Raw genomic sequence first — 22,132 nt, 5'->3', positions numbered from 1 at the left:
AAAGAAGAGACAAACACTGTCTTAGTTAGGGTTTCCATTGCTGTGAAGAGACACCACTACCATGGCAACCCTTATAAAGGAAAACATTTCACTGGGGCTGGCTTACAGTTCAGAGGTTCAGTCCATTGTCATCATGGTGGAAGCATGGCGGCATGCAGGCAGACGTGGTGCTGGAGAAGGAGCTGAGAGTTCTACATCTGGATTGGCAAGCAGCAAGAAGCGAGCAAGATACTGGGCCTGGCTTGAGCATTTGAAAACTCTCACCAGACCTCATACAAAAGACCCAGTTTCCTCAGTTCCCATTACCCAGTGTGTCAGGTGTGACTTTCAGTAAGAGAGCCACAAAGCCTGGGGAAAGGCCGAGGGGCCTGGGGAGGTGGCTTAGTGGATAAAGTGCTTGCTGTACAACCATAAAGTCGGCACCCGCACTCTCACGGCTGGAGAGGTAGAGACAGGAAGACTGCTGGGGCTTACTGGTCAACCAGTCTGGCCAAATTGATGAGCTCTGGGTTCAGAGGGAGAACATGTCTCAAAACAAGCTAGAGAGTGATAGAGAAAGACACTTGGCATCGATCTCCGGCCTCCACATGTATGAACATACACATGCACACATATGAACATGTACACATGCACACACATAAAGGCAGGGAAGACACACTCTGAAGAGACAGTACCCATCAGAGTCAGACTCTGTATGATACAAATGTGGAAACTACTATGTCATCATCGGACAGGAAATTGTAAATAACTATGATTTTAAAAATTTATTTTATTAATTCTGTCTCTGCCCCCTCTCTGTCTGTCTCTCTGTCTGTCTCTGTCTGTCTGTCTCTGTCTCTCTCTGTGTCTCTTTCTCTTTGTGTGGTGTGTGTGTGTGTGTGTGTGTGTGTGTTGTATGTGTGTGTGTGTGTGTGTGTGTGTGTGTGTGTGTCTGCACACTTATGAGTGCCTGCTGAGGCCAGAGGAGGGCATTGGTTCCCTGGAGCCAGTGTTACAGGCAGCTATTAGTCACCTGATGTGGGTGCTAGGAACCAAAGTTGAGTCCTCTGAAAGAGCAGCAAGTGCTCTTCTTAACTGCTAAGCCATCTCTCCAGCCCCAATAACTATGATCTTAGAAAAGCAAATGATAACAAAAGCAGAGGAGCAGGAACTCAAAGGGGAGAAGAGAAATAAAAGGGAAAAGAAAAAAAAAAAAACTTCTTTGGCAAAGGAAATACTGAAAGTCTAAAACATCTTAACAATGATAAATACCTCCCACAGCCTCTGCACAAGTAAAATGGCCACAGAAGAAAGATTTGTGAACTTGAAAATCTCCAGACTAAAAACATGAGAGGAAAAAAAAGTTTAACGTAGAACGTTCCAGACCTGTGGAACATCACCATCATGTACAGACTGAGTCAGAAACCCAGAAGACAGGAACAGGCGCGCAAGACACACAGACACACAGGAAAAACAAAGCCTGGGTCCAGGAGGGCTAAACACACCCATCAGGATGAACACCCACTCTCAAAAAGAAAACCGTTCTGTGTTTAGGCGTCAGAGTAGAGTCCTTGAATGTTGACAGATGACAGGGGGAAAATATCCCACTAAGAATTCTACATCTAGCAAAACTATCTCTCAAAAATGGAGAAAAACAAGAAGATTTTCAGGTAAGCGAAAATGGAAAATGAATCACCAGCTGGCCTGTGGAGCCAGAAATGGTGAAATAAGTCATCCAGGCAAAGGGCAAGCGTGAGCCAGAAACTTCGACCTGCCAAAGGAGAGCAACAGAGAGGGAGCGAAGATGAGGGAACATCTTTAGCTGGGCTAGCGATGTATGCCTGTGGTCCCAGCACTGGGGAGGCTAAGGCTGGGGACTGAGTTCAAAACCAGCCTGGGCAACAGAGAGTGAACCTTTCTCAAAAAGACAAAGACAAAGAAGAGGTTTTATTTTCTTGTCTTAAATCATCTACGAGTAACAAACAGATTCTTTCTTTTGAAAACTATTCATCAGGCAGAAAAGTTTAAAGACTGGCACATGAATGTCCAACCCTTGACCCCCGACTTTAGTTCAAAGGTTAGTAAACCAGAGCCAATGGGACCTCAGTCTGCAGCTTGATTTCCTATGTGTTGCTAGCAAAGAGTGGTTTTATATTTTTTAAATGGCTGGGAAAAGATGAAAGGAGGTTATTTTATGGCACATGAGGAATTACATTAAATTAGAATTTACAACTATAAAAATTATAAATAAATGCTCCCTTTCTTACTAATGATTGGTGACTGCTTTTGTACAGGGGCAGAATTGAGTAACTACCATAGTATCCAGTCTGCAGCACTTCACATATTCAGTCTTCAGTCCTTTGCATCAAACAATGTCCCTGTTGGAAAACCATGACCAAGCATTTTATTTTTCAGAAAATGGCACTAAGGTGTGCATTCTCTGGACTCTAGCCTCACCTGGCTAGTGACAGAGACAACATGAGACGTGGGATTCTGAGGTCTTCACCGTTTCTCCTCTTGCAGTTTGGAAGTGTGGGGTGAGAGTGAGAACCTCTAACGTCGCTGCCTGGAGGGACTGCAGAAGTGACAACTCGTTTTTCTCCCCTTCACATGAAACAGGGTGTGATGGCTACAGAAGAAATGGGAGTGTCGGAGCTGCCTCGCCAACTTTTATTCAGAAGAAACAGATGACTAAGAGATAAAGAAGGTGGCATGTTCCCAGGGGACCCAGGAAAAAGCATTCCTTTTTTTTTTTCTTTTAAATATACTCTTTAGTCCTTGGGATGTCATTGTTTTCTTTATTTTTCTAAGAGCAGATACGAGCCAGGTGTGCTCAGCACTTTGGAGGTCGAGCAGGAGGATCAGAAGTTCAGGGTCATCCAGAGCTACTTAGAGAGTTTAAGGCCAGCCTGGTACACATGAAACCCTAAATCAAAGAAGCCGGGTGGGGTGTGAGGTGGCTAAGGAGGAAACGGCACTCACTACCAAGCCTGATAATCTGAGTTCCAATCAGAATGCATAAGGTGGAAGACAAGAACTGGCTCCCTCAAACTGGCCTCCAAACATGTATCATGATGTCTAAGTGCAGCACACGTGTGTGTGCACACGCACGCGTCGCACACATGTACACACACACACACATGCATACACACATACAGACACACACACACACAGAGAGAGAGAGAGAGAGAGAGAGAAGAGAAAGAGAGAGAGAGAGAGACTACAAAATAAAATATTTTTCAAGTCTGTCATATGAGAAAAAAAAAAGGTAAATCAGTCTGTTCATGCCTTCAAACTAAGACTGTAAATGTAATACTTAGGGTTGGAGAAATGGCTCATCAGTTAAGCACACTTGCTGTTCTTCCAAAGAACCCAAGTTCAGTTCCCAGCACCCATGTTGGGTGGCACCACCTGAAACTCCAGCTCTGCAGAATCTAACAGCTTCCTCTGACCTCTGCAAGCACTGTCCTCATGTGCACAAACCCACATATATACACAACTGAAAATAAAAATCTCGAAATGCAACACATAACCTGTCTCCATACACTCAGAGCAGCAATCGGCATTGCCTCTTCTTTGGGGAGCAAAAACTCAACACAAGAAAGATCCATCCCTAAGCTCCCTGACCAGAAGCAATGGAAGTGGCAGAAAATAACAATTGACTATGTCCCCAGGGGGCTGTGGGGTAGTTTCCCTCACCCCATGCAGACGAATGGCAAAAATAGTACAATTAGAATGTACCACTTCCTCCATCTCACAACAGACCAACCCCTGGAAGAACACAAGGAAAGCTGGGTCCTCCCAAGGCAATGCAGACACGTGGGACCAAGATCCCAGAGCACAGTGGCAGACAGAGAAGAGCCTGACCTGCCATGTACCTACTGCTCTAAGACCTTCAAATTCAGCATCTCCTCCTCAAAGTATGCTTAGATAAAACCAGGGGTTACAGAACTTACTAAATCTGAGAAAGGACACTTGTGAGACACTCGAAAGCACCACAGTATCTAATAATCAGACTTTAAACCTTTCCACACTGACACTGGAAATAAGACACCAGTTCTATTTGCCAGTGTTGAAGGTCTTAGGAAACACAAGAGGCAACCTAAAGGAATAAAAGTGACGAGACTGGAAAAGTGAAACTTTTATCTCATCAGTGATGTCGTCGTCGTGTACATGAAACAGCTACAATATTCTACACTCACATGTTTGAATTAAGAATTTCAGCCAGGCATGGTGGCTTGCATCTTTAATCCCAGTACTCAGGAGGCAGAGGCAGGTGGATCTCTGAGTTTGAGGCCAGCCTGGGCTACAAAGTGAGTTCTAGGACAGCCAGGGCTACATAGGGAAACCCTGCCTCAACCTCCCCCATCCAAAAAAAGTGAATTTCTTTGCCAGTCTATGGCCTCCTAGAGGAACAGTATCCTCTGTGTGGTGTAATTCCAGTTAAGCTCCTACATAAATCTAAGACGTTTATAAATTAGGTTTCCATGTGGCTTTTTCAAACATTCTTAGTGTCAGTGAACCCCACCCCACTTAAATATCCTTCCCCACAGTCAAGTATGAGATACCTCCCCTTGAGTCATTGGTCCCGGAACCCCAAGAATAAGACAGTTAGTGCCCTTGTTCTCTGTCGCTGAAGACAGCACACACTGGTCACAGGGTATGGAAAGTGACCATAGCTGAGATGACCAGAAAGATTCCTCTGCTCACTCAGGAGGTGCCATCTGATTGCTGCAGGGGGGAAAAAAATCAACAGTCTTACCGATCTGTGAATCTGTGAGCGACAATAACAACCAGCGTGGCAAGAGTGGCTCGCCCACAGGAGCAAGTGTGGCCAATGTTACGGAGATGACCCATGGCTTTCTGCTCAGACTGGATGTCCCCTCCACGGGATGAAGCACATGCCTGGTCCAATAAGTCTGACCAAGAACCTATGCCCCAGGGGAGAACCTACTGCTATTATTCTTCTAAATGAACGAACAGTAACAAACTTTCTCCTAGATACTTATCTCTATACACATAGATTTGTGTAGCTCTAGATGCCATCAGAGAAGCTTCTTCTTGCAGTGCATGGTGGTTAACATATTACATTCATAACTATTTAAATGCAGGGAATGAATGCTATGAGCTATTCAGCCCAAATGAGACATCTATCACAGACAGACAGACACACAGAGAGAGAGAGACAGACAGACACACAGACAGAGAGACAGTTCAGGACCATCATGGAAGGGAGTTGGAAAGATTGTAGAGCCAGAGGTCCAGAGTGAAACAGTGTCTTCTGGAAATGATGGAGTCTCTGTGCTCATGAACTCACAGCAGCTGTGGATGCCTGTCCAAGACTTTTACAAGATCAAACCAATCAACCTGCTAGCATGGAAGTAGGAGGGGCTTATGAACCCCAACCACTAACGAGCTGATGGATTCTGGGGAAAGAGAGTCCATTTTAAGGAAATGGGCCTCGGTAGATAAACCAGACTCCAGTGGATGGTCCAATATCCATGAGTAGTATATGGGCAGCAGAAATTGGATTTACAAACTAAAGACATGAAGTTGGGAGTGGGGAGGGGATGGATCATGGATGAGTTAGATGGAAAGGAAAAGTGAGTTTATGAAATGGGCAAGATGGCTCAGTGAGGACAGGAGTTTGTATGGATCCCAGAACCCACACACCAAATGCCGGGTGAACATGACAGCATGCCTACAATCCCAGCACTTGAGAAGCAAAGGCAGGGCTTCCCTAGAGCAAGCTGGCTAGCTAGTGTCTGAAGCAAGGAGCTCTGGGTTCAGGGAGACCCTGGCTCCGAGTAAATAAAGTGAAGTGTTGTACTAGACTTTTTTCTTTCAGGCCACCAACCAGCTCCTAAATCATCACGCAGAGACTTATTATTAGTTTTGAATACTCAGCCTAATTTAGGCATATTTCTGGCTAGCTCTTTTAACTTACATTAACCTGTTCTCTTTATCTACCTTTTGCTTGGGGCTTATTACCTTTCTTACTTCTGCATATCTTACTGTCACTCCTTCTCTGTGTCTGTCTGGCGTCTGCCTGGCTTCTTGCCCCAGGAGTCTCCCTTGTTCTCTCCTCCTCCTCCTTCTCCTCTTGTTCCTCCTTTGTACTTTTTGAGCCTAGAGTTCTCCCCTATTTATTCTCTGCCTAGCTAGCTATTGGCCATTCAGTTCTTTATTAGACCAATCAGGTGCCTTAAGGAGACAAGGTGAAACAGATGTAACACATCTTTACATAATTAAACACACATCCTTACACCATTAAACAAGTGCAGCATAAACAAATATAACACACCTTTACACAGTTAAAGTAATATCCTGCGTTAAAGTAATATCCTGCGGCACAAACAAATATAACACATCTTTGCCTCGTTACAATAATATTCTACAATAGAGAGTGACTGAAGAAGACCTCCAACACCAACTTCTGGCCTCCACACACATGCACACTAGTACATGTGCCCACACACATGTGCTCCCCTACACAGGCATCACACACACACACACACACACACACACACACACACACACGAAGTGAATTTAGCGAAGCCACTATATAACAGGTCAATAAATAAAACACGATTTTATTTCTGTATATTAGCAACAGGTGATTAGGGAATACAATTTTAAAGGCATTACCTATAAATAACATCAAGTAACTTCAAATGCCAAAAAACGTGTCTTTCAAAAGCTACCCAACACCTTTGCTGTATAGAAGACTCCAACACACTAAGGGGAATGAAAAGGGAGAGGCCTCACTCCACACCAATGGACTGAAACAGCCAACACTGATGTTAATTCACTCCCAGTTTGGAACAAAGCTCTAACCCAATCTCTAGCAATATCCCATCAAAAGGTGGCTTGAAAGTGCACGAAGTAATATTGCCTACAAATAAGCAGCTTAAGTAACAAAGCTGAGAAACATGAGCTATTGGACGCTGAGACTAATAACTGATCTCAAGTAATTAAGCCAGTATGGTGTCTCATGAGGCTTGACAAATAGAAAATGGAATAGACTAGAAAGCACACACAGCCCACGTGTCTGATCACCTACTTGATAGCAAAGGTGTCATCACAGAATAGTGGAAAAGATTTTCCAATAAAGGTGCTGGGTTAATTGGGTGTTCATATAGAAAAAAAAATCAATATGAAAGTGTTCCTCACACCATAAGCAAAAAATCAAACCAGGTGTTTTTTGACGTCAACATAAAACCCAAACCATCAGGCTTTCATTAATTAAATATGGTATCTTTGAGGACTTAGATGTAAAAATATCTTAGCCAGGCACCAAAAATAACCAGGAAAAAAATGAGAATAATAAATTGAATTATATTTAAAGTAAGATCACCTATTCATCAAAAGTAAGTGAAAGATGGGCCTCAGAGACAGGAAAAGATGTTTTAGATACATAACACAGATGGGAAGTACTGATATTAGGAGTTTGTTTTTAAAAAGAAGACTACCAGGTCTGGGGATGTAGTTGACTGTGGTACACCTGCTTCAGATGCAGGGCCTGGGCTCAGTCTCCAGCACCACAGAAGACAAAAGTGGACAAGAAAAGAAGAAACCTACAGCTCTCTACGAAAGTTAATCCCATAAAACAAAAGAGAAATGGCAGAGGGAACATCTTCCATCTCTTGAGCGCTTCCTTTCTGACCTTGATCCAGCCAAAGTACTCTAGCAGAGAAGGATGGCAGGCAGGGGGTCCTTCTGTCATCCACAAGGTGGTGACCCAGACACCCACCATCAACAGGCACATCCTGGAAGAAGGAGTCGAGATAGGTAGCACCCCTAAGCTACCCAAAGGGGGTTGGAAAATTGCCCTGAAGGAGATGCAGGATCCAGATATGGTCCTTGATTCCACACTCAATAAAGCTACCTGGAGAAAGAAAGACAAAAATGTACAAAACTGTGTAAAGGTGTGTTATATTTGTTTATGCTGCACTTGTTTAGTGGTATAAGGATGTGTGTTTAATTATGTATAGAAACTGTAATGAGAACAGAGATTTACCACGAGAGCTTTATGCTTTGAGACCTATATCTCTGTTGCCTTTTGAAAATGCCCAGTCAATGAAGTTGAGAACTAACAACTGCTTGTAAAAGATATTAAAAATGACACCCCCCCCCAAAAAAAAAATATCTACAAGGACCGAGATAGAGTTTGGTGGTAGAGTATTTGCCACCCCGTGCATATTGCTTGTATGTTTCTGGGTCACCATCTTGTTGAATACAGAATGAATGACCCTTCTTCCTGCCATCCTTCCTTGAGAAGTCCTTCTGCTGGTTCAGGTCAGACAGGAAGAGAGCAAGGAATCACAGAGCTGCCCCCACCACACACACACACACACACACACTTTGCTTCTCTCTCTCTTTTTTTTTTTTTTTTTTTTTGATTTTTTGAGACAGGGTTTCTCTGTGTAGCTTTGCACCTTTCCTGGGACTCACTTGGTAGCCCAGGCTGGCTTCAAACTCACAGAGATCTGCCTGCCTCTGCCTCCTGAGTGCTGGGATTAAAGGCATGCACCACCACCGCCCGGCATAATTTATTTTTATTGCTTCTCTTTTATAATGTCTGAGTTCAACCACCAGTAAAACCAAAAGAAAAGGATAAAAAAGATTTTTTTAATGAATGCATATCATTGGTCACCAGAGAAATACAAATCAAAACCATGAGATTCTCCCAAACACACATCTAATTTAAGAATATCTAAAAATCAGCTGGATGGTGATGGCACACGCCTTTAGTCCCCGCACTTGGGAAGTAGAGGCAGGGGGATCTCTGTGAGTTCAAGGCCAGCCTGGTCTACAGAGTGAGTTCCAGCACAGCCAGAGCTACATAGAGGAACCCTGTTTCAAAACAAAACAAAAAAACCTAAAATTCAAAGTGTGAAGATCCTAGGTCTTGTCAAGGTTATCGAGAAAGGTTGTAACTAATGTTTGGAGTATAAGTTGGCACAACCACTTAAGTTGTGGAGCACACGCTGAGGGGTAGCCATTGAGTGTTCAGGGATCACCATAAAGAACACATGCAAAAAATGTCTGTAGTAGCACTACTCACAATGCACTTGGGCTGGAAATGGTCAACACGTCCATTAACAGTAGATAAATGAAAGCAAAGCATCTCAGTGTAAGTGAATAAACTACTGGCCATACCTGACAACATGAAGGGTTCTGTCCAATGCATTACATGCATAAGGAGTCAGGGGGAAAAATGGTTACAGACACACCTGTACACTCTTACCTGAAGGATACCATCATGGTGCTAAGAATCAGCTTAGTGGCTATCACTGGGGAAATAGCTGCATATTTACTGGGAGGACACACAAAGTGGTTTTTGGAGGGAAAGGTAATATTCTACTTCTTAATCTGGGAGAGAGAACTCTGAAAAGTTTACTATTTAAAGAATCAGTGGGCAATGGTGTGTGTTTTTCTGCAAGTATATTATATATCAATGGGTTCTAAAAAGAAGAGGGTGAAGGTGTGCAGGTCCGAGGAGAGGGCAAGCTTCCCTGGATCCCAGGATGGCCCTTGAGCTGTTTGTGCCCACAGAAAGCAAAAGTGTGATCACGGCCAGATTGCACTTGTAGGGTAGCCAAGGAGCCAAGGGCTGCATCCAGCACTGTGTTCGGCTCTGTGTCCAGAACTCACATCTGCATTTGTTCACCATCACTAGATGAGAGAATCAAAAGTAGACTTGAGACTGGCCATGAGTGCTTTGTAATATCTTCCAAGAGTTGGGAAGTTTTCCAACATTTATGAAAAATCTCAGAACCCCTACAGTAGCTGAAAACCCCTCATGGATTCTTATGTTTTGTTTTGTTGTTTTTCAACACAGGGTTTCTCCATGTAGCCCTGGTTATCCTGGAACTCACTCTATAGACCAGGCTGGCCTCAAACTCGGAGATCAGCCTGCCTCTGCCTCCCCGGTGCTAGGATTAAAGGTGTCCATCACCACCACTTGGCACATTCTTAATAACTTTCTGCCCAGTTAATGCTGCCTGAAGCCCTCCAGGTTGTCTATTCTACTCTCCTATTAGACTTGCTTTCCCTTGAAGAGGATGAGGATGTGGCCTATTCTAGCCCCAGTGTGCCAACCTAGAGAATAGGGACCGAAGTCCTTCCCTGGTGTTGAAATAAAGACATTTATTTCCCTAGGAGGTGACTGTTCTTGGGACAATCAGAGAATAGGGATATTGGTGACCATCCTCAGGCAAGAGAGCAGCTAACATATCTTATGTCCCTAGACCCAACCATGCCTGATTCCTCAAGTATTTGTTCATATGTATTTAATGTTTTTCTTGGAATGTTTGGTTTCTACCGGAGTTCAGCTGGGGTATTTGGGGTTGGGTTGAGGAGATAGTGTCTGCATCCAAAAGAGCCTTGAATCATTATCATCACTGCCATTATTCATATATTTCACGTCCCTCTGAAAACTGATGCCCAACCTGTAATTCTGACCTCATCAACCACAATTCATCTTCATATATCCAACAACAAAGCCAATCCCAACCACAGGAAACTCCCAGCCAAGAATTCCCAAGAAGCGATGTTCAACTTGAGCTGGCCTATCTTCAGATACACATTTGCTGGTCTACTAGTCATCTCTCTCAAGGAATATTAGAAAATTATAACAACTGGGGCTTAGAAACAAATGCCTTGAATTGTGGTGGGGGAGGGTGGCTACACCACAGATGGCAGGCATGGGAAGTTGGTTTTGCAGAGAAGCTTTTGAAAGATAAAAGAAGCCAAGGGGGAGAAATGGAGACTTGGAATTGACAGGATGTGCTTGAGTGTGGTGCTAAATACTCTAGGCATTGGAGTGAGATATCTGGGAACTTTCTTGTCAGCCTTATCAAGTAAGTTAAATAAAGCCCATGTAAACATTTAGCCATGGCTCCCTGGAGCCACAAGGAGACCTAGGTATCAGTGGTCAACCTCCTCTAAGTCTGGTGCTTTTGGATGGAGCCTGGGGGTTCTGGGCTGACGGCCATAAGGCAAAATCTCTTGCCAGAAGGCAGCCCGACAGTAGCAAACAGGGCCCATGGCATACCTCCACCTCCAACAGACGCACAAGGAAGTGTCACTTGTCTTTCATTTTCATAACAAATATTTATGAATTGTTTCCTTGCCTGCAAGCCAGATTTTCCCAGCCCTGAGCTCTCTGAACTATGAAGTTCATTAATGCGAGATGTATTTAAGAGCCTACATGGGGGAAGAAAGTGTTTTATTCTCATACACACCTTGCTCTTTGTCATGCTGTCCTTTCATTCACATTGAAATGCCCATGGCCCTTGTAGTCCCTGTGTCCCGGCCCCATCCTAGACACCTCAGTCTTAAGCTCCACTCAACCTCTTCAGTGCAAACTCCCAGGGAGGTGGACCCTCTCTCCACCCCATCTTTATATGATTTCTTGACTGCCTTCTGCTCATCTTTTTTCTCCAGTGAAATGTAAGCATTATTAAGCATCTAGGAAAGAGCCACTGACTGTGTGACTCACTGAATGATAGAGGCAGGGAGGACAAGGAGCAGAAAGAGCACAGACCCTGCAGACCACTGTGGCACGGGATAGGGAACTCCTACCCCAGCTCAGTGAAGAGTGTCTGCTTGTCACAGGCTGTTTCAGGAGCACTCTGGCAGGCTCCAACTCACTGTGATACTTTCACAGCCCGGTTCTGTCCTTGCAAGGAATGCAGATTGGTTAATATTGTCTATGTTGTCTACTGTCTACTTCTACCCAGAAGCCAGTAACCCCAAATTTCCTGCCACACTGACAATACAAGTGTCTTCCCCTGCAAGGAAAAAACCTAAGATATATTGATGTGGCCATTCCTCCTGAAAGCATCCTCTCTATTCTGATCAGCTGCTGAATCAGTCTTTGCATTAGGATATAAGGGCAGGAAAACAAGAGTGCTTCCTGCTTGGTTTGGAATTTGACTGAAGGCATTAGCACTCCCCTAGCAGTTTAAGGGCAAGCTCGCTCAATTGTGTTTGTTTGTTTGTTTGTTACACTTCCATTCTTCCTAGAGGTCACAAACGCTTAAAACACTACCAACTCAAACAAGTGTTGCTCTGGATCATAAACAAACACACTAATTCTTGTAATTGGAATTAATGACTAAGAATACAACAGCAGGGCTTTCTGTCCATCACACAACCTTGAGTTTAAAGCAGACCTCGGCTGTCTCTAACCTTCCCAGTCCCGAAGGTCAGCATCAGCTGCCATTCACCGTCACACTGTGGGTGGTGGGTGGCTGCTTTGATTTCAGAAGGGAAGCCTGGTGTGATGGCAGCAGCACACGGTGATCTCAACACTCGGGAGGCAGAGGCAGGAGGACCACAAGTTTGTGCTACCTATCTCCAAGAAAAAGAAATAATGGGGAGGAAAGAAGAAACATTGCTGAGAAACCATGTCTCCATTTTTAAAGGGTCGTGTTTTAAGGAGACTAGATTTAAATGCATTTCATTCTGAGAGGGAAAGCCTTGTGGATGCTTATTACAAGGCAAGCATATTTAAAGAAAACCACAATCGAAGTTACCTTTGTAGAAGGACACCCCACTGGCTCCCCATTTGCCCGACCCAGTTAGTCCTATTACATGCTTCAACTGACAACCTGTTTCCTAATGCTTTTCCCTTTGTTCATTCGACATATCGTTCTTAATTACTATGAACCAGAACCTGCAGCACATGCCGAAGTTCTACCAGGGAATAAAGGAGTCCCTGCCCTCCTGGAATGAGTGTCCCAGTGGAAGGAGAGCCACAGCATATCAATGTCCCTGTGACGGAGCTGTGGGGGAAGTGGTGCTGGGGGTGGGGACAGTAAAGAGCCACCCCCCCCAGTGCCATTCCACTCACCATGACCTAGGGTGGGTTTTATTATAAAGGTTTTATGTTAGTTCTGGTTTAGGTTTTTGTCTTGGGGATCGAGCACTGGCTTTAGACATGCTAGGCATACACCCTACTATTGAGTCATAACTCCAACCCCATTACATTAGCTTTTCTTCTAAAAAATAAACAATAACAATGTCAGAACCAATTATTATCGCTATCTCTCATCTGAGAAAAAAAATCATTGTTATTTCTCTCACTTGTGAAATTTCTTCCTAATTTCTAAAGTGTACCTCTTTGAGGTCTGGCTGATTATACTGTCTCTGAACTAATCAGTGCCCTATGCACTTCCTGTCTTCCTCCTTGTGAATGAGAATTCCTGGAAAGAAACCGCATCTGCAAGTCCGATTGACAAATTAGAACTGCAAAGGTGTGGGGAGGTTGGAATGTTGCAGGTTCAGAGCCCAGTTACCTTCTCTTGGGCTAGTTTTAGCCCCCCCTGCAATAGCCATTCCTTGCCCGTCTCTGTGTTGGACCTAACAGTTTTTATCCGCTAGTCACAGATTTAAAACCTTTTTGGGATCTATTAATAGCTTAGCAGACCTCCAGCTTCCACCAACCCAAAAACCAAGACTGTCGTCAAACAGCCTCTGAGGCCCACGGGAGAGACTCCTTCATTTTGCTGTCTCCATCTCTCTTCTGTTTCCACCAAAGCATTTTTTTTAATGCCTTGATTGATAACTCGATGAAGCTGCTTCCTCTGGGAACCTGGAACCTGGGGTAAGCTAGATCCAGGCCATGGCCACTTAAATTTGGCTCCAGAATAAACCATCTCATATTCCCTTTGAGATAAGAGCTGTGGGGCTTATTATTATTATTATTATTATTATTATTATTATTATTCCCATCAATACCCTCTCCTTGCTGGCAACAAATCCACCCTGTAAAATGCCTCCAATTCCTAAGAAGTCACTCAAGGTCCTTTTCATTAATTCCCTATTGATGTCTACCTCATCTACAAAATGAATGAGACCATCTGCAGGGGATCGGGTCTCTGTTTATCCCCCAACTTGAGATACATCACATACTTAAGACTTCAGAGTCCGACAAGATCCGAGTTTAAGCCAGGAGCAGTGGCGAGGGCCTGTAGTCCTAGCTACTCAGGAGGTTAAGAATTAATTGAGCCTACAAGTTCAAGATCAAAATGGGAACATAGCAGGACACAGTCTCACAGGAAATAAATAAGATCTGAGTTAAAACAGCAAAGATGAAATTATAACCACGCCACTTACATCCACATCCAGACTTGGTCTACCCATGCTGCCCATAACTGCCCAGGCACCATGTCAACACCAACCCATCATTCTTTAACCCCATGTGGCTGAGGCAGTCTCCCTGCAGACGCATAGCTCCTCCTGTTCACCTCCATCCCCACATTCAGCCTCAAGATGTGGACGCATCTTAGCTGCTACAAAGGAGGTCGGGTCTGCTCTGTCCTCTCCCACTTAGATGTCTGACCATTCGCCTTCCACAGGCCTTCTCCGATCCCAACAATGGAACTGTAAAGCCAGGTTTGAGAGGGACTCAGTCCATCCAATGCTAGACTGATACAGTTGAATCCTTGGCAAGAACAAAAAGGACTCATTATTTAGAAATAAATATCTATGTCTCCAAAGATGCACAGTCAAAACACTGGGCCTGCTAATGCAAGCCTGTCATCCCAGTTACTGAGGAGGCTGAGGAAGAAGATGCAGAAGTTCAAGGCCTGCCTAGGCTACAGAGTGAGTCCAAAGCCAGCCTCAGTAACTTAACAAAACCCTGTTTCAAAATAAAAAGTAGGAAGGAGCCTGGAGGCATAAGTGCTTGCCTAGTATAAACAAGGCCCTGGATTCAATCCCCAGTCACACACACACTCACACTCACACTCACACACACACACACACACACACACACACACACACACACACACCATGCTAAAAAATATTCCTATAAAATATCTGTCTTGGTTATGATTTCTATTACTGTGATATTAAAACACCAAGACCAAAAGCAATTTGGGGAGGAAAGGGTTTATTTCCTCTTATACTTCCATATCACAGTCCATCATCAAAGGAAGTGAGGACAGGAACTCAAACAGGGCAGGACCCTGGAGAGAGGAGCTGATGCAGAGGCCATGGAGGGGTCCTACTTAGAGGCTTGCTCTTCATGGCTGGCTCAACCTTTTTTTTTCTTGTAAAACCTAGGACCACCTACCCAGAGGTGGGTACAGACCACAGTGAGCTAGATGCACCCTCCACACACATTAATCATCCATGAAGAAAATGCCCCAAGACTTGCCTATAGGCAATCTGGTGGAGGCATTTTCTAAGCAGGGATTCCTCTTCCCAGATTATTCTAGTGGTGTCAAATTGACAAGAAGCCAACCAGGAAAGCATCCCTGTGTGATGGATCCATCTTCTCATGCTTCTCACCCGGCTCTATACACAACCCTGTGCCCATCCGTCTCACCCACTCAGGGGGTGAAGTTGTTGCGCTTCTTTTACAGATGGAAAAAAAAAAGCTGCAGTTCAAAAATACAATTCAAAGGCTGTGAGATACCTCTCGTACTGCTGTCAGAGCGAACAGCAGCGGTTCTCAGTCTGGGCTCCGAGCCAGCCTGGTCATGGTGAAGGCAACACCGGTGTCTTGGGAACTTCCAGAGAATTCCACTACTCCTTCACATTCCTGCAGGAGACCTCATCACTGCAGGTTTTGTGAACCTCTTTAGCAAGAACACAGCCTCTCAGGATGGCAAAGACCAGAAAGTAAAAAACTCTTCCACGGTTCAAATTAAAGGTGGCTTTCTCCTTTGGTGGCGTTACCAGACTACCCACAAAAGTCAAGATGTCTCCATAGCAACTAATTTTAATAAACACAGTTAAAAAAAAAACAGCTCATTTGCCCAGTTATGTATGTGTTTTTTAAACCTTTATTTATGTGTGTGGGTGTGCACGTGCACACGCACAAGTGTGAGCACACACATGTGCCCATGTGGAGACCAGAGGTCCATGTCAGGTACTTTCCTCTAATCACTCTGAAGCTGATGTCAGGTGGCTTCCTCTATCTCTATCTTATTTTTTATTTTTAATTACAGTTTTATTTATACCTTGTGTGTATGTGGGGGGAATGCATGTGCCACAACGCGTGAATGGAGAACAATTTGAAGGAGTCAATCCTCACCTTCCACCTTGTATGTCCTGGGAGTTGAACTCAGGGAATCAAGGCAGACAGGACACCCTTCATCCACTGAGCCACCTTGTCAGCCCTCCCTTTGTTTTTTGAGACAAGAGTCTCTCACTGAACTTGGAGCTCACCAAATTATCTAGATTGGCTGACCAGCAAGCTCCAGGGACAGCCCCCCCACCCCCATCTCCACCCTCCAATGCTGGGGTCACAGGCACAGGCCCCTGTTCCAGGCTTTATGTGAGTGCCAGGGATTGGGACTCAAGTCGTCCTGCTGTGTGGCAAGCCTCCACAGCCCAGTAATAAAATATGCTTAAGGTTTCTAATAGATAAATAAGGAGTGTTCTCTGGATCCCCTATGTATCTAACATCCAGATGGAAGGAAGGGGCTTTCTATTCAGTACATAACTAGAGGGATGACCAAGAGTTCTAAGTGAGCCATGGCAGCCACCTGGAACCGCCCCCCGCACCCCCCCCCCACAGCTGACTGGGTCACCTGCCTATCACATGCAGCCACTAGGGCTCAGGGTAAGGAGCAGGAAGGCATGAGCCTGGCTTCTAATGCTGCTCCTCACTAGCTGTGGGTACAAGTTCATTTGTCAATTCTCTCAGCCTTAGTTTACCCCATCACAAAATGGACCCGTCTCACAGATGGCCATGCATCTCTGATGAGCATGGCTCTGACTTCGGAAGGGAAAGGACACTGAGGAGGCATGGCATTGCTGTATGTGTCACTTTCATGGCTTATGTCATTACTAGTGAACTTCCTGTTCCCTTTTTGGAAAAGTCGTCCTTCCGGATCCATGGGGAATGACTGCCAGGACCCTCACAGATTCAATCCCGGATGCTCAAGTCCCTTACATCTAATCTTCTTCATACACTCCTTTGCACTCATTAAGTCATCTCTAGGTTAATTGCAATAATTAATACAATGCAAATACTGTGCAGATAGTGGCTAAGCTGTATAGGAGTGTTCCAGCGTCATTTCTGTTGCTGTGATAGAATACCTGGACCAAAAAAAAAAAAAAAAAAAAAAAAAACAGGAGAAGGTGTTTTAGCTCACAGTTTCAGGCTCATCACTGTGGGGGAAGTCGTGGAGCAGGAGCTTGAGGCAGCTGGTCCCAGCACATGCACAGTCCAGAGCAGAAAGAACAAATGCATGCATGTTTAATACTCAGCTGGTTTCTCCTACTCTGACAAAGTCTGGTGCCCAAATCTGGGGAATGGTAGCACTCACTTCAAGGCTGAGCCCTCCCAATCAGCGAAGGCCACTAAGATGGTCCTCCACAGACAAGCTCATAAACCAGCAGTTTTCAACCTATGGGTCATGACCCCTTTGGGAGGCGTTGAATGGCCTTTTCACAGAGGTCACCTAAGATTATCAGAAATATCAGATATTTACATTAGGATTCATAACAGTAGCAAAATTAGAGTTAGATTAGCAACAAAAATAATTTTATAGTTGGGGGTCACCACAACATGAGGAACTGTGTTAAAGGGTTGCAGCATCAGGAAGGTTGAACACCACTGTCATAGACCAACCTGGTCTAAATAACCCCTCATCCAGCATCTCTTTCCAGGTAATTCCAGGTTGTGTCAAGTTGATGATTAGAACTGACCATCACATCATAATGAATGGGGCTGCACATGCTCAGCACCAATACGTTTTTTTTTTCTGAACAATTTTGATCAGCAGTTGGTTGAATGTGTAGAGGACAAATCTACAAATATGGAGGATCAACCATGTGACAGATGAACTGCCTTTTACTGGACTCTAGAACACAGCTGAGAGGCATTTGGTTTATGGTTTACAGTGTCTCCGGCCTGTATTCCTAGTTACTTAACTTAAACCGTTAAGGTTACTGTTCAATTTAATTGCTTATGTGTAAGCAGCCTTCCATTCCCTGCTGTTTGAAGAACTGGGTTACATGTCTAATAGTTACTCTTACTACAGACTCCGTGGTGCTAAATTCTGGGTGTTTATTCTCTGTCTTGACTAGAAAGTTTTCCTCCCACGGAGAAAACTGGTATTGATTCAGCCAGCGTTTCCCCAAACACCTGATGGAAACAACATGGCAGGCAGGTACTGGGAGCTTGGTTGCTAGGGGGAGTGAGAGACTTTGTCTCCGAAAGTGTTGGTCAGCAGAGTCAGAGATTTGTTAAGATTTGTTAAAAATGTAAATTCTCAGGCTAACTCCAGGTGGAAGGAATCAGAACCAGGGGGCGGGGGTGAGCCCCAGCTGTCTGTTTGAATAAGCCCTCTTCAAACAAAGATCACCCTCATCAAATGTCCAGCAGCACACAGGTCATAAGCTCCCTGAGCTAAACCTGAAGGTGTCCCCTGCCCTTCTAGAAGAGCTGACAGACAGACTGCAGCCACAACTCAGGTCTCCCATCTGAATGGCCAACATCTTTTCTGCTGTTTGACTGCCTAAATCTGCAGGTCTTCTCAGCTGGGAGCATGAACAGGGGTTTCTCAAGGGTAGAGAAACAGACTGCCAACTATCTTTGAACACAAGGACCACGAATGAAAATTAAAACCTGACCTATTGAAATTGCCTAGGATATTAGCAGTTATTTCCCAAGCTGTTAACAAAATATACATTCTGTTTATAAGATCTGAAAATCTGGGGGAGGGGGAATCTGTGAAGACTTAACAGGCTTAACATCTGAAGGAACTAATTTGAAAAAAAAATGTCAACAACTGTGTCACCCTCTGTGGGGCATTGCAGAGATTCTCTATTTTCCCCAAATTGTTTCCAACAGATAAATGTCACTTCTCTAGTCAAGAGGGGAATTAAAACTGATTTTTTGGCCATTTCCTAGCCATGTCATTCTACATGAAGGTTTATTTTGCATTTCTATTTCTTTCTATACGGCAGGACAGTATGTATAGTAATTATTTATATGGCACCATATGTTACAATGAAGATGGAATTCATTAACTATATTCTTCCAGCTGCCCTGAAAATAAATGAGGAGGTTAAATGCATTCCTAGGTACAAAGCACTAAGAATTAAGATAAGCTGTGGAGCTAAAGGAAAAAATAATCCCAGTATTGAGCCCTCTGAGAACAACCCTTTTGGAAGAAAAAAAAAATGTGGCAAACAGCTTCTTCCTCTTATCTCCATTTTTAACCCCTGGAATGTGCAGCAGTTCCTGGTAAAGTCTTAGAGTTCAGGAAACGAAAACATATGGCAGAAAACCAGAGACATGGAGACCAGAAGGAGCCTACCTTCACCTACACTTCCATCCCTGGGAGGTGGTAAGATGTTGAAAATTACTGGCAAATTCCATTGTCCAATGCATCCTTCCCCCACTTCCCCGGGGGGGGGGGGAGGTAATGTTTGCTCATTTAAAAATATTTATGTTGGATATCTGATTTCATAAATCATAAATAAACAAATAAGTCTCCTTAAAAAGGCATTGCAGTCACACAGGTACCCTTGTTCCATCACACTTGATGTGACAGATTGATTGCTTCAAAGAAAAACGGACACTTTTTTTTTTTTTTTTACTGAAAGTCTCTCAGCTGAATAAACTCAGTGGATGTTAACTGAAATTTCACAAGGAGAATGGGAAGTGAAGTTACGAGCCAATAGAAAGACTACGGAAACACCAAAAGCTATCTCCTCTGCCAAAATACCTCCCAACGGCTGACATTTCTACACTCTGAAGCTGCTTTCCGGAAAGGAGGAGTTGGTGGAAGGAGGCTTTCCCCATGCTGGAGCTTCCAGCACACAAGATCACCTCGGAACCACACGAGTCAGCTTTACACTGGTATCACAGAACTCGGTTTATCCTCTTGGCTCTCCTGGTGCCCGCAGGCTTTGGCTTACAAAGGTGTCTATGGGAACTGTCTGGTTTCCCTTTGACGGGGTAGCCCTGTCTAATGCCAAGTTAATAAGTTAAGAGCAAGAGGAAAGGATACTGAGTCACTGAAACTTTTCCAGCAGCCCAGAGCCAACTCCACACAACCACTCCCCTACCTACTTGTAAAAACTGTCCTATGAGAGCCTTGTTTATACTGTGCTAACCTTGACAGTAACAGTCTTCGACGCATCACGCAAAAACTTGCAACCCATTCTGTCACACTCTGATACACACCAGCCCAGTTATTTATTCTACCATCCTCCCTGGAGAGAAAAGGATCTGAGGATGGGATTCCTTCCTCCTGGTTGTCTTTGAAGTTTTACTTTGGGGCTGCTAAAGGGTATTGATCAGAACTTACCTACAGGTCCAGTTCCTAAGCAGGCGCCAATGCTGAGGGAATAATTCCAAACCAAAGAGATTCAAAACATCTTCAATTTATTTGCAGACTAGAAATGCCACCACTTGTCTCAACGAGAGAGAAAACGCTCACTTTGTCAAATTAAAAAAAAAAAAATGAAACCCCGCAGCTTTCCTCTGAACAAATTTAAATTTTCTGGGTCACTTTCCTCATCTCACTTTTTAAACAGCCTGACCGGCTCAGAACCTACTGTCTGCGAAGGCAATTCCCAAGCCGCAGACCTCACCACCCGCCCCTGCCTGCCTCACCTCACCACCAAGCCTCGCCTTTCCAACCCACAAACCAGGAGCTTATTCACAGGAAAAGTTGCTGGAGGTAGACTTCCCCACCTGCGCTCTCGGAACCGGACGCCTGGGAAGAGCAGAAAGCCGCGGGGTCCCGCACGCCCTCCAGGCCCAGGCGCGGAGCGCGTCCCACCCCAGAGCCAGGAAGGCGATTTCCAAGCAGACCTGCACCCATCCCACTCAAGTCCGCACGCCAGCTCGCCGAGTCGCTTACGTAAGCTCGCCTCGCACAGTCCCAAACTGCAGACACACACCCGCACCTGTCACGCATCCGAAATGGGCAAGCGCCCACCCCTCCGAGGGATGCAAGCCACCCAGACCCGGGCGCGGGTGCGGTTTCCATTCCTTTTTCCCCCGGTTCTTTTCTTGTCCGGTTTGGTCTAACTACAATTACCTTAGCAACCAAAGAATTGCCCGACTCGCTCCGGCGTCTCAGTTTCTCCTAAAGCCCGGCTGGCGCCCGGAGCATGATAAGGCTGGAGAACCCGGGAGCCGCCAGCTCTCGGGGGCGGAGGGGCGGCGGAATCCGTCCGGGCGCTGCTCTCCCGGGTGTCGCCTCCTCCTCCTCCTTCTCGCTGCCACTCTCCGCGGTGGGGACCGCAGGGGGCTCAGCGAGCAGACTGTGCAGCCCCAGGCCCGGGAGGAGGCGCGGCGGGTCGCATGATGCCAGGGCGCGGGGGCTCTTGGGGTGTCTCCCTCGCCCCTCGCCAGCCAGGGCGGGATCCGCCCCCTCGGCGCCCGCAGCAACAGGGACCCCGGGGCGCCCCCGGGCGGAGCTCTTGGCCACCCGGCGGGGCCGATCACCAAGGAGCTGCCCGGAGTCGCGCAGCCCAGGCGCTCAGCTCGGCCGCTGCCGCAGTGGCGCCCGCTGTCGGGGACCCAGAGCAGCTGCAGCCCCGCGCCGCGCACCTGGGCGCCCGCACCTGGCCTGAGCCACGCGCTGCGAGCGGGACCCTGGCACCTGGGCGTGTCCCTAGGGCGCCACCGCCAGGCTCACCTGTCCCAGCGCCGCCGATCAGGCTCTGTGCAGCAAGGGGGAAAAAAAACTGTAGATTTCTGGCAACGGAACAGCTGCCCAGAAAACCCAGGGACTGCCTCCGGCGAGCCAAGGTTCCTCTCCTCGCTGCTAGGTTAACCCGGTACTGAAACTTTAGTGGCATCGAGATGCTCGCGGTTCTGACCTGGGATACTGTACCCTCCTCCCCTGGTAGCTTTTGAATCACTCACTGACGTGGGGCTGGCGCCCTCTAAATTAAAATGAGCCGCTGTGCTTGTCAGAGAGATTGTTGCTAACCTAGTCTTTTTATTTATTCCACGTTTACACCACACAGAGCACTAGGAGTGATTTGTGGTTTGATACTATCTTGAAACACTACAAAGGGGAATTATGCAAATATCCTTGGGCAAGAAAAGAAAAGTCGACGTTCAAATGAGCAAAGGTAACTTGAATGGACAACTTCAACGTGGGAGACCTGAAATGTGATGTTCAATGACTGAGGCGGCTGGGTGGGATGCAGATCC

At 45.5% G+C, this 22,132-nt stretch overlaps 1 protein-coding gene across 6 annotated transcripts in view; it reads right to left on the bottom strand.

Annotated features, from left to right (window-relative positions):
- The window catches only part of Rgs6 (regulator of G protein signaling 6), a 536,490-nt gene extending 514,668 nt beyond the window's left edge, over positions 1-21,822 (bottom strand). For 3 of the 6 annotated variants that reach the window (XM_028877256.2, XM_028877299.2, XM_028877306.2), the window contains exon 1: positions 21,006-21,088. The gene's annotated coding sequence lies outside the window, so the exon portion shown is untranslated. Of the gene's footprint in view, positions 1-20,267; positions 20,581-20,656; positions 20,870-21,005; positions 21,089-21,608 lie in introns of those variants that run through there. The other 3 variants (XM_028877275.2, XM_028877264.2, XM_028877268.2) reach the window with 3 other exon arrangements.
- Between the last annotated feature and the right edge of the window lie 310 nt (positions 21,823-22,132).

Source organism: Peromyscus leucopus, chromosome 14 (assembly GCF_004664715.2).
Source record: "Peromyscus leucopus breed LL Stock chromosome 14, UCI_PerLeu_2.1, whole genome shotgun sequence".
Classification (NCBI taxonomy): Eukaryota; Metazoa; Chordata; class Mammalia; order Rodentia; family Cricetidae; genus Peromyscus; species Peromyscus leucopus.
The sequence above is the reverse complement of the archived record's forward strand: the minus strand, read 5'-3'. Positions and strand labels throughout refer to the sequence as shown.